Raw genomic sequence first — 14,426 nt, 5'->3', positions numbered from 1 at the left:
CTAAATAAATTGGTTGTCTTAAGTCTCGAAGAATTTGATCAAAGGATCAGTGTTGCTACTTCAGATCCTGAGACAGCTACCCCCAAAGACTTCATCATGCCAGCCTTTTGGGGGCAGAGGAGACACAGGATTATCTCCCTTAAAGACAATCCAAGAAGAAACATATAATTATGGTAGGAAGACATTATCCATGTGAAGGAAGCAGTAGATTCTTCTTTCCGCAACCTGTTTCTGCACTGATTCACCTAGCATGTTAACGATTGGCCAATTTAATTGTGTTTAATTCACTCTGGCCTCAGATTTTAAAATCACTGACCACACACACAAATCTGAAACCTAAGCTAGTTGAATGGCTTACATTTTGGTTTATAAAGAAGAGGCACCATGCTTAGAAGACAGCTTGCCAGCTTGACAGAAGTGTGAGGCAGGATAGCTTGAGTTCTGAAGAAACTATGTTTGGCTGTAAGAAGAAAAAAGAGAGGTATACACAAGTGGCTAAGATATGTAAATCGCCCAGAAAACATTTGTCATTTTATGGTATATAAATATTGAAAACAAAATAAATGAATATCAAACTTAAATCCTAAATATGTAGTTGGACATCAAAAACTTTCAGACTTACAAATACTTTGAACTCATAAATGCATTTCTTGCTTACATTTATGATGTGGGAATCACTTCCATGTGCTGCAATCCCAAATCACAGGGGGGCACATATGATTAATGTAACCATATGTGCCTTTCCCATAAGAAGCTGCCGGACCATGGATTCATCTAGGCAAATGTTGTGTGATCTGGTCAGTGGTAGGTCTCCAGGGTGTGCTTTTGGTACCCACCTAGAGGAAGAGAGCTGCTTGGTTGAGAAGATCCAAAAGCACACCAGCAACCTTAGCATCACACCAAGCCAAAGTGCTCCCATACTGGTTTGGAGCACATGTGAAGATCACCCCAATCTACAAATAGCCGAGCTTCAGCTGAAAAGAATGTTATTCCTTTGAACTCCACACAGCAGAAGCTCGTCCTCTGCGTGGGCGAAAGGGTTCTGAATTCTCCGAAAGCGTTCTGAGAAAAATCTCAGCTGCTCCTGTGAGTGACCAATTATATACCTCTTCTCCCTTGTAAAATGGTCAGACGAGGAATGAACGGCTAGCATTTGTCCTACTTAAATGACATATTTAGTACCACACGAGTTGGGTCAACACTTTGTCTTTGACTAAGAGCAGCTGGAATTTACATGACCAGCTAGGAGCTGTATCTTGTTGTTTTATTTGTTTATTTAAAATTTGCCCTCAGTCTTTGTTCTTTGTATGTTTTCTTGACATATCACTAGCATGTCTTCAAAGTTGCCCACTCCCTATAGCTCTACACACACACACACACACTTGCTTCTAGACAGACAGCTGCTGCCACCAGCTTCTCTTCCCCGCGGCGTCTAGCATTTTGTCATATTTTGTGATATATATTTTTTAAAAAAAATTGCTTTAAAAAGTATTTGTCGTATTTGAAAATATTTGCACCACAGATGAGCCACCCAAGGTGCCCAGCAATTAAAACTTCGAGCCGCTAAGCTGTCATAAGCAGTGCCCCCCACATGTGCATCTAATATTCCTAAATCCCTTTTGCAGCTCCAACCACCCTGCACGGTTACAAAACGCTGAGAGCACATTTTACATCTCTTTCCTCTCCCTGCCTTCTGTTGATTTGGATTTATTTGAAAATGTCCCATTTAAAAAAACCAAAAAACTTTTTTACCTCAGAACACCACTTGTCCCTTTCTTTCATCTTTTCAGTGGGCATGATAGCCACTAATGAGATGGCATGGCTCATATAACTTTCCTTGCTGTGTTATTTTATTTACCAGCTCAAAAGCCCCTAACCTCTTAGTCTTTCGAACATCCCTTTAAATGAAAGAGCCCTTGTCTCTCAGGACTCCCTGTCAGCTACGTGGCTTTGCCTCTAAAAGTGGTGCAATTTATTTAGTCAGTGGCAGATATCTTTTGTTTAATGACTCTTATGCGCTGCCTGATACAGTTTTCTTAGGCACTAATATTTTAGTGAAGTTTCTCACCAAGATTTAAAAAGGGGAAACTGGTTACCAACACTTTAAAGCTTTTCCTGTCACAGCATTAGCATATACAGAAATGGAGTTGATGTTTTTTCGTCTTGAACAGGGCTAATCTACCACAGACTCGCGCATGTCTATTAAACCAAAATGAAATTGCTTTTTATGGGCAGATTTCAGCGTTCTGATGCATAGGGAGCAATCCTGCTTCTGTCACTGAGAGCAGAATCCTTTCCTCTTTGTCTGCCCATCTGTCTCCCTCTAAATATCCCTCTGAGGTTGTCAATTTGCCATTTAAACTACCTCCATAGAAACAAACCTGGATAGAAAAATTCCCACATGACCTGTAGGGGTTAGCAGGGAAAGTACATTATTGCTTAATGTTGATAAAAGTGAAGCAAAAAAGGAAAAGGAAAAAAGGAAAAAAAGGAAAAGAAGAGCCCATCCTATTTCATTGAACAGCAGAGTTCCCTCGTCTCCCTCCTGATTCCTGGAGTAGCACATTCCCCTCCACCCACATAAATTAAAATGTAACTTTTATTTCACTGCTGTTTAAGAGTTAATGAAAGATTTGCACCTGTACAGCTGTCGTGGGCTGGAATGAACTTGTGGAGCAAGTGTGTGTGTGTGTGTGTGTGTGTGCCGCCCCCCCCCCCCGGTTCAGACAGTTGTAAATGCCTTGAGTAAAAACACTGAGGACTGCTAATGGATAGGTTTATTTTAAAGCATGCCATCTGCTATCAATCATAGAGAAGTATAGGAAGCAAGTTTGGCTGTGATCCCTTCTTGTGAGCCTGATAAAGATAGGGCCTCGGTACTCTGGAACATTTAGTCCCCAGGAGTATAAAACATCAAACCTACTCAGCAGCTCCACTAACAATAATAAAAATGCCTTTGCCTAAAGGTGACATTCTAAATTTACGATTATTTGTGTCTATAAAGTGTATTCGTTGGCTCCTGACTCATTCTGACTGTCTCACTACAAGAACAATACATTAAGCCTGCCTGAAGTTAATGGAAATCCTATCCTTTTATTAAGCCAACAGCCAGCACCTGAGATGCTCCGGTGCCCTGCAGCATCCCCTCAAGAGGGGTCCTCGTCTGTTTGGAGAGTTAGAGCTCTTCAGAAGACGAAGGCCAAGTGCAATTACACAAGGTAATGAAGAGCGAGGTGGTTTCACGGGGTCACGCTCCTCTCCCTGGAATAACATCTGAACATGTAAATTCATTCAAACTCCAGGAATTGCAATGCCCAACTTTGGGGCTAGTTTGGATATTGCAAGGCGACTTAGCAACATTACAGAAGGATGCAAGGTCAAACCTCATGTTCAATGAGCATGTCCTGTCAAATGAGCTAGAAAATGGGAAACAGAAAGTTGGAAAAGATATAGGAAGTTGTATACTATGCTGGTGGAACAGACCCTTTTGTAGTCAGCGGATACTAGTATGTAAAGGTAAAGGTAAAGGTACCCCTGCCCGTACGGGCCAGTCTTGCCAGACTCTAGGGTTGTGCGCTCATCTCACTCTATAGGCCGGGAGCCAGCGCTGTCCGCAGACACTTCCGGGTCACGTGGCCAGCGTGACAAAGCTGCATCTGGCGAGCCAGCGCAGCACACGGAAACGCCGTTTACCTTCCCGCCAGTAAACGGTCCCTATTTATCTACTTGCACCCGGGGGTGCTTTCGAACTGCTAGGTTGGCAGGCGCTGGGACCGAGCAGCAGGAGCGCACCCCGCCACGGGGATTCGAACCGCCGACCTTTCGATTGGCAAGCCCTAGGCGCTGAGGCTTTTACCCACAACGCCACCCGCATCCCAATACTAGTATGTACTAGTATTTTAATATGCTATCAGTATGCTGTGGTGTTGGCATTAGACTATTCCTGTCTCACATAAGTCCTATATCACCTGCAGTGAGAACTGTCTAATAGATTCAGGGTGTGGATCTCACTGATTTTTTAAAAAAATAATTCCTATATTTATTTCATTAGAACAAAAATACGATTAAATCATTGCTTCAGTTTATTTGACAGCTACCACTCATGTTCAGGGCAGACAGTGTTCTTCAGCAAAATCCACTCACACATCACATTCATCCTTGCGCTTTTCCATGTGCAGAAGTTTCCTTCTTTTGCTATCCCATCACCCTGTAGCCCTTTCACAAGTGGCCTGCTGAGCTCCCATGGAAGCTGTGTGCAAGAAGAAGTCTTCTAAATGAGATGAGAGCCACACAGAAGGTGCCAAAACAACAACAACAACAAACAGACAAACAAACACTTGCCCCTGTCAGTGCTCCATGCGGTGGGTGGCAAAGGTTCCTGCTCTGGCAGGCAAATGATACAGGGGTGGGTAAGACCCTTTTAAATGTGTTATGAGCCATGCAGACAACCTCTGTATGCATCTACCTTTTCAATGCTTTCCATGTGGCCATCTCTTTCTTTCTTTTTTCATTAGCTCTCAGAGATACGACAACAAAGGAATCACTAAAGGTGAGTAAGATTCTGTTGGAAGGAATTGCTGTGGTTACATGAAGGCAGATGGCAGCCAACCAGGTGAAAACTGCAAAAAAAGAGAAAGAAAAATATAATAGAAGTCCACAACCTACACAGGTTGTGTGTGTGTGTGTGTGTGTGTGTGTGTGTATTAGGAGCCCAGCTGCTAGAAGAAAACCACTGGTTAAAAGTGTGGCCCTTACTGCAACAACTTCATGGTGAGTACCTGCACTTTCCTAGAAGAAAAGCACTGTATAAATGTGTAAATATAACCACATATCCTGAAGATATCACAGTCTCCACTGACCCTCACTCCAGTGCAGCCAGACCTGAGTAGGTGCTTTGAACCCTTGTGGTCTCTCAGCAGTTGTGGTGGCATGTAACAATATTTACAAACTTATTGCCAAGGTTGTATGCTCCTTTAAATTTCCCAGTCCCCACCTTCAGCTGGTTCATGGCCATGATATTCCAACGGAGCAACACTTTTTTTGCCTAGAGATTTCAATCCATTCTGCTGTTATCATTTCAACATTTCAATGAGTTTTTCTGGGGTGTGATTGTTGCTTTTTGGCTTGCTCTTTGGCACAGATGCGAGACACGTTGGTACAATCGCTGGCAGGTTGGAGTGGTTGCCTCACTCCAGTTCAAATCCCTGGCAAATCATTCTTTTCAGCTTTAATGAAAACTGCAACAATTTGGCCTGCTTTGTGCAGATTAGACATTAGTGGTCCTATCGAGAAGAGAAATACCTGCAGATTAGCGCTCCAATTTTCTTCTCTAAATCTGAACCGTCTAATCTCTGTTTTTGAAAGGGAAATAGCAGCCCATGAAATACAGCAAAGGAATTGGGGCTATATTTACTAAGTGATTTCTAAAATATTTCAGCTTGTGTTTTAGAAAATTGACAAGTGACTAAAATATGGGTAATAAACATTATTCTGAACTCCTTGCTTTCAACTAAGCACAGTTTTGAAAACAGAAGACAGTGAGTCAGGCAGCCACCATGGGCCACTTACTCTGGAAGAAAACTATTAATGTCAATGGGGCTACTCTCTAGAAAGTAGTTTCAGGATTGCGAGTACAATTAGGTCACAGCTGGGAAGTTTATTCCGACAAGGATAGATGCATCATGAAAGGATATAATTATTATGATGGCATGCATATGGTAAATTCATGCTGAATTATAGAATGTAGAGAAGGAATGGGAATACATATAGTGTGTGTGTGTGTGTGTGTGTGTGTGTGTGTGTGTGTGTGTGTGTGTGAGATATGACATGCACTAGCTCTTGGTTTGGGCAATTTATCAAGCTAGCAATCATCTTCATGTGATCATCTTCAAATGAGCAATTTCAATTTATTTTTAGAAGAGAGCTGAAGTGCCTCATCTTGTCCAGGTGGGGAAGCTACATACCTTAGGAGCAGTAGTGGGAGGTCCATAAAAAAGAAATAACACCCACCCACACCGCCTTTTAATGTTGTCACCTACAGCTGGGATTGGGAACCTGTCGCCCTCTGAGTGTTGCTGGATTGTAACTCTAATCATCCCTTACTATTGGTCCTGCTGGCTGGGGCTGATGGGAATTGGAATCCAACCAGATCTGCAGAGCCAAAAAAATATCCACCTCGGCCCAGTTTTTGTTCCAGAGCTCTAGCAAGAGCTCCAGCCACTGCCATGTTTCCAATCTCACCTGAAGAATACATATTGCTAATGGAAGTGTCCCAGTGAACTGGATGTACCAGTTCAGCTCCCTGCCTTCCAAAATGGCTGCCCATCTTTTGGAAGAAGGGGTTGCATCCACTTTCAGAGATGACTATCAAAACCAGGAGAGCTTTCTTAAGTTATCAACTACTAAATGTGCCTAGGTATCAGATATGCATGCTGAAAGCACAACGCTATTTACCTTTAAAAGAGGGGTGGGTGGGTGGGTGTGCACATGCGCACATTAGAATTATTTCAGCTTTGTTGATAACATTACAATAGTTTTTGCAGGGCATAAAATATGACTGCAATAATTACATTCAGATACACTGATTTGGTTTGAACTTTCTAATCCAGGGGTCAGCAAACTTGTTCAGCAGGGGGCTGGTCCACTGTCCCTCAGACCTTGTGGGCGGGGCGGACTATATTTTTTTGGGGAAATGAATGAATTCCTATGCCCCACAAATAACCCAGAGATGCATTTTATATAAAAGGACACATTCTACTCATGTAAAAACACACTGATTCCTGGAGCTTCTGCAGGCCAAATTTAGAAGGTGATTGGGCCAGATCCGGCCCCCGGGCCTTAGTTTGCCTACCCATGTAATCTAATCATTATAGGAGCAAGCTGTTGGACCTTACTGAACGATCTCTCTCCTAAAACACATCAAAACATTTCATTCAATGTTCAATCCAGGAGCTCCTTCTAGGGGCACACAACCCTGTCCAGAATAAGCCCTCTCAGACCCAAGAATTCAGAACACATAATGCCTCCAAAGTTCAGCTTTATTAGGCAATATCCAGCCCATCGCCACCTCTAAGAGCTGGGCTAGAACCTGATTCAGGTGGAAAGGAAAGCCAGAGCTGCGAATCATCTGCATATTGATGACACCTCACTCCAAATCTACGGATGGCAGTTCCCAGCAGCTTCAAATGAAATATTAAGTAGCTCAGAGGGACACCACACAGGGCAACTCCCATACTGCTGGGCAATATCCCTTATAACTACACCCTGGGAATGTCCCCAAAGGTAGGAGCAGAACCACCAGCCCTCACCTCCCAGAGCTGTTCCAGAAGGATACCATGATTTAATAGTATCAAAAGTTGCACAAAGCTCAAGGTGACTAAGTAGGGTCACCTGCCTTCTTGCTCACTCTGATTGCTCACTCTGTATTAATAGAACAAATGGAGTTCTGCACTACCACCTGCCTACCTTTTTAGTAATATCCAGTCTAGTTAACTAGCACTGGCTGCCAGCTTCCTCCTTCTAAGTCTCAGTGTTGCACTTGTAGAGCTCAACAGGGAGGAGAATGGAGACCAAAGTAGAGTTGGTTGGCTGTGCTTGTCACTGGCTGTGGCTGCACCCAGTTTTGAGCTCTCTGCTTTCTGTCTTACCAGTCTCAATGGGCACCAGCCGCCACTAACTCATATCCATTCATCAAATGCTTTCCAGTGTCATGATATGCCCCCTTTTTCCAAGGCAAAAAAGTCAAAGAAGAAAACGCCGAATCTCTAAGGAGTGCCTGAACAGGAATATGCTCATAGATACTGTACGATGCATTTTGACAAAATCTGCTCCTCAGGGGCATAAGTTACAAATTCCTTTATTTCAAAAAGGTGCTTTCTTGGAGTTGTAGTTCACCCAGATGTTTGTCAAGGAATGAGAAAATTATAACTATCTCCCCTGAGGGAACTTTTTGTCAAAATGTTTTGGGCCGTGCATTTGAACTAACAATTTTTTCTCCAGGCACCATTCTGCACGTTTGCGCCTTTCTCTTTTTTGCTTCTGTGGCTGTTTGTGATGCTTTCAGCCTCTTCTCCTTCTGCTTTTCTAGGTAGGGAACGAGCTCAACTGACAAAAAGAACATCCTCCTGTAATATTCTGGCTGAGTTAAGGTGCCCACAGCGGGAAGGTGCTCTGCAAAGATTTCCTCAACCTCCTTGCATGACCTGATGCCCCACTTTTGGCTTATTTACACCAACACATTAGGAATGGGAAGCTGCCTTATGTGGAGTCAGACTGTTGGTTCATCTAGTTCAATATGGTCTTACCTTACCTGGATTTCAGGCAGGGGTCCTTCCCAGCTGTAACTGGAGACCTTTTGTGTGCAAAGCAGATACTGCACCACTGTGTTGCTGCCCTTCCTCTTTCTTTCACCCTGCTTCCCGCTCCCCCCCCCCCCAGGGCCGGATTTAGGTTTGATGAGGCCCTAAGCTACTGAAGGTAATGGGGCTCTTCATATGTCCAGCTGTCCTTTGTCAACAACAAATTGTCGCTGTTTTTTGTATTGAATATATGCTATATGGTAATCTGTGGACCTAATAGGTATGTAAAGCCATTTGCACATAACAAAATATGTATTTTATCAAAGTAATTGTTGAACTGAAATACAATTAAGAAGTATATTAATAGTGAATTGGGGGTGCAAGAGAGTGGGACCCTAAGCTATAGCTTGTTTAGCTTATATGTAAGTCCGACACCATTCCCCCCACAATCCACCCACACATTAATGATATGGTGCCCATTGTCAGTTCACTATTTTCCAGGTGGGTGATCCATTTAACAGCTTTCCCTTTCACCATTAGAACAGAAACATGTGAACAGGCTCTATAACTGGATTGTGCATTTGCCATCTCCTTGCCAACACACTTAATAGTCCACAATTGTTAAAGCCATGGAATCAGTGGGATCTATTTGCTAGGACATCTTCCCCATTTCTTTGGCAGGGTTCACAGCTCTTTGCAGCTCCAGTGGGATGAATGGAAAGATCACAGCAGCAGTGTTTGTCTTCAGCTTTCATAAGATATAAAACTCCTAAGTCCTCTCAGTCTTTAACTGCCCTTCCATTTTCAACAGATCTCTTATTTCAATATATTTCGTGGTAGGTGAAAAAAATGAGACTATATTATGCCAAACAACAACAATAACAATAAGCAGAGCCTTGCTTTTGTTGTGTTTTCCTAATGCAGATGGCAAATGCCTTTAACAACAAGAAAGCTTGGGTTGGAATAAACTGTGTAAATAGTTGAATAGGAAGAAGTGTTGCAAGACAGCAATTTGCCAGAGTAAGGACAATTGAGACCCACATGCCATAAAAGATAATACCCTTATATGAATTGGCATGTGTTAGCTATTATGCAATTGTTCATTTCCCACAGATTCCTTTTTATAGGAAACTTTGGAAAATCCCCGAAGAACTGACCAAGTCATTTAACCACAACAGGTTTCCTTTCAGTATTGGCTGGGAGTGGGCGATGAGTGTTTTCATTTTGTTTTTGAAGCACCAGTGGGTTGTTTTTCAACTGTCAAGATTAGCAGCTTGGGGCCCTGCCACGAGGGTCATCTGAAGTGGCAGAGGGTGGCGGCTGTGCCTCCCTTGAGCAGGTCAGCTGTGTGCATTTTTGCCATGCCGTGTGTGTGTGTGTGTGTGTGTGTGTGTGTGTGAATGCATTTGGCTTGCCAACTGCATTGGGGCTGGTCTGCAGCATTCCTCTAACTAGGAGCAGACGACGTTTCATGCAATCAAGCATTTTCATCCCGGGCTGATGCAAGAGGCACAGGGGATATTCATTTTGTTGTTGTTCCTGCTGCTCTCAAAGCAAATAGCATTCCCATCTCTGAGCTGGACACAGAACCCTTTTTTCCCTAGCAGCTGAGTACTCTTTCCTAGTTGGCACCCTTGGCCATTTTTGTTGTTGCTGTCACAAATATTTAATGCTGATATTTTTGGCAAGCCGTTTTTTCCCCTCTTGAGTGGAAAGAGGGAAATCTGAGTTTCTTCCACAATTCTGGTCTGATTCTTTTTTAAAAATGGTATTACTCCTGCATAGCTTTCCTGACTAGCTAACAGCTGGCCTACAGCCCTCAAATGTTCTCTTCGTCCTGAGTGACGCCATCAGCGGACCTAGGTATTCTCAATGGTGCCTCATTAGACTGACTCAGCTGTGGGGGTGTGGAAGGAACCAAAGAATCCTTATGCAGCAATCACATATTTAAGGTCTTCCTTCGTTCCTTCCTGCCTTCCTTAAGAGGAACATTTATGTAGTGGAGGAGTGAGAACCTTTGACCTGCAGAAACTGTTGGCTTCCAGCTCCCATCTACCCCAGGGATAGTAACATAAGAGCCCATCTAGTCTAGCATCCTGTTCTCACAATGGCCAACAAGACACCTATGGGAAGTCCACAAGCAGGACATGAGTGCAACAGATGGGAGTTGCGGTCTCAAAGCCTCTGGAGAGCCACAGTTTCCCTACTCCTACTTTAGAGACTGATCTATAAACCAGGGAAGTATTTGATGACATGCAGATGGGGAGGCTGAACTCACCCAACCTTATTGTTATTGTTGGTATTGGTCTGTCTCAAGAGACAATGGAAGAGTGCACCATTGGAGGTATAGTCAAACTGTTGGAGAGTTACAGCTCCTGCTGTGGCTGTAGAGATTGATACGGGAGAGACCCTTTTGGTTGCAGGCGGGGCAGATGAATGCATCCAGATGCACTATGGTGTTTCATCTCTCTGCACTCCTCCCAGTGGTCATTTCTCTGCTGATCCCTGCTGTGGATGCACGACCTGGCTGGCTGTCTCTGGCCGTGGTGGTTGTCTGCAAGGGATTCCCACACAGCAGGGTTAATGTTGCCAGCCTTCATGTTACGTTTGCAGAAATCTTCATAACACATAGTTATGAATGCATAGTTCATAACACATAGTTGCTTCATAACACATATTTATTACATAGACCAACTACTTAAGTTGGCCCCAGAATCTTATGGTGCTTTACCATGCAATCCTAGGCATCTCTACTCAGAAGTATAACCCATTGACTTCACTCAGGTGAATGTGTGTGGGATACAGATTGCAGCCTTCACCTCATTCCTTAGCTCATAAACTCCAATCACTATAAGCAACTGCTCATACATGCTAAAGAATGTGTGACGGGCTTGTAGGATCCCACTCTTGGGTGGACAACCTCTACACATGTGCATCAGTGCATGCATATGGTGACATCTGATGTGTGCCCAATATGTGGCTGCCAGGAGCACAACTGGTATGCAGGTCAGCAAAAGGGGGCCTGGCCACCACACACAAGTGCAGTTGCCCCATGATGTGTGAATGTTGTTTGCCGGAACACCACTAGTTTCAGTAGAAGTAGTCCAAACTGCATAGTCAAGGCAATATCCATTGTCTTTTTTATGGCCATGAAAAAATGTGCAATAGAATGTTCCAGTGTGGTGTAGTGGTTAAAAGCGGTAGTCTCGTAATCTGGGGAACCGGGTTCGTGTCTCTGCTCCTCCACCTGCAGCTGCTGGGTGACCTTGGGCCAGTCACACTTCTCTGAAGTCTCTCAGCCCCACTCACCTCACAGAGTGTTTGTTGTGGGGGAGGAAGGGAAAGGAGAATGTTAGCCGCTTTGAGACTCCTTAGGGTAGTGATAAAGCGGGATATCAAATCCAAACTCTTCTTCTTCCGTGCTTATTTTTCCAAGCTGAAAATCCCTTCCATAAACGCAGAAGGCAACGGCTACAATTTACCAGTCTCTGCAGCCACAGCAGGCATTGTGATTCTCCAGCAGTTTGCCTTCACTCTCGAAGGCGCACTCAAGTCGGGTGCCAACAAAAAACCAGGGTTCCACATGTGCAGCCCCAGTCAGATTATTGCCAGCAAGCAGGATATCATTGGAAAGGGAATAGAGAACTTCAAATTGTCCTTTCCCCAACAAGTGATGATGCTATTTTAATACAATCTTGCTGAGACTATAGCCACGTTCAGGCATTCACCTGACCACATATGGTCATAAAACAACCCCATTTCTCAATCTTGTGTGACTTGTGAGTGCACAGCACCAACTTCAGGTCACGACTGCTAACTTTAGGAAATGCAGGCACTGCCATGCTCTGATCATGCTCACCAACCTGGGCAGAGTTAGTCATGAGATATATTAAAATTTTTCAAAAGCGCATGAAAATATAGTGATTTGGGGGGGGGGACTGTCTTTTTTAAGATGTTAATTCAAAAGATGAAAGAGACAGAGTGAGTCAAAGAAGTGCTCATGAAAATCATTCGCAGCAGAGGAAGAGGCCAGCGAAAGAAGGATAGAGATGTTTGACACAATGGCAGATCTTCTTAGACTTAACTAAAAGGAAAGAGAGAGAATCAGATGAGGAAGGAGTCCAGATTAGATGGGAAATCAAAAAGGGGAGATAAGAAGGGAACAAACTATGGAGAGCCTTCAAAAGTTACTTTCAGAAATGAATGGAAGAGACACAAAAGGCAGCCAGTGGAAAGAGCATAGCCATAATAGTGATCTTAAGGCAAGAAAGAAACATTGTGTTGAAAATACATAAAATGGGCAAATTAAGGAAAAGAAAAATGGGTGGGGTGGAAGGTACATGTGCTACAAATTGTGAAAATCTGAAATAATGGAATGGGTTGGTCAAAAAATAGAGAGTCAAAAGAAGTGTGCTGTGGTTAGAATTTCTGAAGGATACCAACAGATGAATTCTGGGAACTGTAGTTCATTAACAGTGCTGAAAGTTGCTGGGAGACACATTGTAATTTCTGCTTGGTTGGTTTGCTGCAGCTGCAGCAGCAAAAAAAAGGGGGGAAAGGAGCAGAGAGCCTGTTTTGCTTTCCACTCCAGACAAAAAACCCTGAACCGTTGCAGGTCCCCTCTACCTCCATTGTGAAGGGTGGGGTATCTGCCTTCTCTTTCTCTCTGAATGCTGATTGCTGCTCCAGCTCCACCCCCACCCCCCCGGCAGCCCTGATCACTTGGATTAATTTATTGAACTGTGAAGTGAACATGAACCAAACTAGTTCATTTTGTAAAATGACAAATGTGAACGGGATTGTTTCAGGATATGATGAACTTGATCTTGAATGAGTTCTTTTTTTAAAAAAATGAACTTCCCAAGCTCTGAGTCCTCCATAGTTGTGCTTGCTATTTAATGAACCAGGAGATAAGTTTGTGGTATTCCTAACAGAATGACAACAAGATTGGAAACAAGATCCCTTGTCACTTAGATAATTCCTTATCCATCAACAGTATGCATAACTACTAGCTAAATGTGAACAGTTTGGGAGAACATCCAGAGTTCTCTGTAGCTTCACCAGGGACATATATTAACGTGACAAGTGTAAACAATTTAAAAAAATAAATGATCACCAGGGAGGGCTTCCTTCAAGGAAGCATGACACTGGCAGGTTTGTCGGGAGGAATTCCTGTTATCCAGATACCCTATGAAGAAGGTGCTAGTTCAGGGATCTGGAAGTACATCTGCAGGTTCTGTCCCATCTGTTAAGACAATGGAGCTGCCATACAGTAGGTGGAATCCAGGGGGGATTTCTGATGCTTTGTCCTGGATCTTTGGCAAGTCAATCAAAAAAATTGCTGCTTTGGGGGCATTTTTTATACCAAAAGCTCAACAACTTTTGAGGTATCCTGATTTTTACTTTTTGAAATAGGGCAACCCTACCTACTGCCAATCATTTGTTGTTCAGAGGGGGAAAGGCATGTATAAGAGTCGTTTGTCGTAAACCCAAACGTCTGATTTATTGGGTGATGATCTGCTGATCTGGTTTTTCATGGGATTTGAGCTCAGCCCATGACAGGAATGAACATTTATTTCTCATGTGGTAATAGATATTCATTTACTAGTATCAGAGCACAAGAACACCTGTTGGAATGACTCGTCAGGATCCAGTCATTTCCCTGAATGGGAGAAAAAGTGAATTCCCCAAATGTCTGCTTGGGTTAATCTTATCTCCTTGAACTGTCTGAATGGGATTATCCTAACTTTATTTTGGCATACTTAATCTCTGCTCTGCTCTGCTTTATAGTGGCACACCATAAAGTTTACAGCACTGGTCTCTAATGAATTTCTTTAAAAAGAAGAAGAAGGGTATTTTATTGCCTTCCTGAAATAAATGCTATCTTACATGGCAAGCACTGCTGCCCGATCCATTTGCATATGCTGGCTGTTGCTGTACATCTGTGAGAGGAAAGCACTTTGTACATGCTCCAGAGTAGTTGTATTATTACTCTTCAGCTCCTAAGGCAGAATCCTGGAAATGACAATAAGCTGCAAGGCGAAGCCTAGTTGAGATTAAGCCTTGTGAGACCCGTGTGGGGTTTGGACAGGGCTGCCACCTTTTTAAACTGATGGTGCTCATAGGTAA

The sequence above is a fragment of the Podarcis raffonei genome, chromosome 1 (assembly GCF_027172205.1).
Source record: "Podarcis raffonei isolate rPodRaf1 chromosome 1, rPodRaf1.pri, whole genome shotgun sequence".
NCBI lineage: Eukaryota > Metazoa > Chordata > Lepidosauria > Squamata > Lacertidae > Podarcis > Podarcis raffonei.
Note: the sequence above shows the minus strand (reverse complement) of the source record.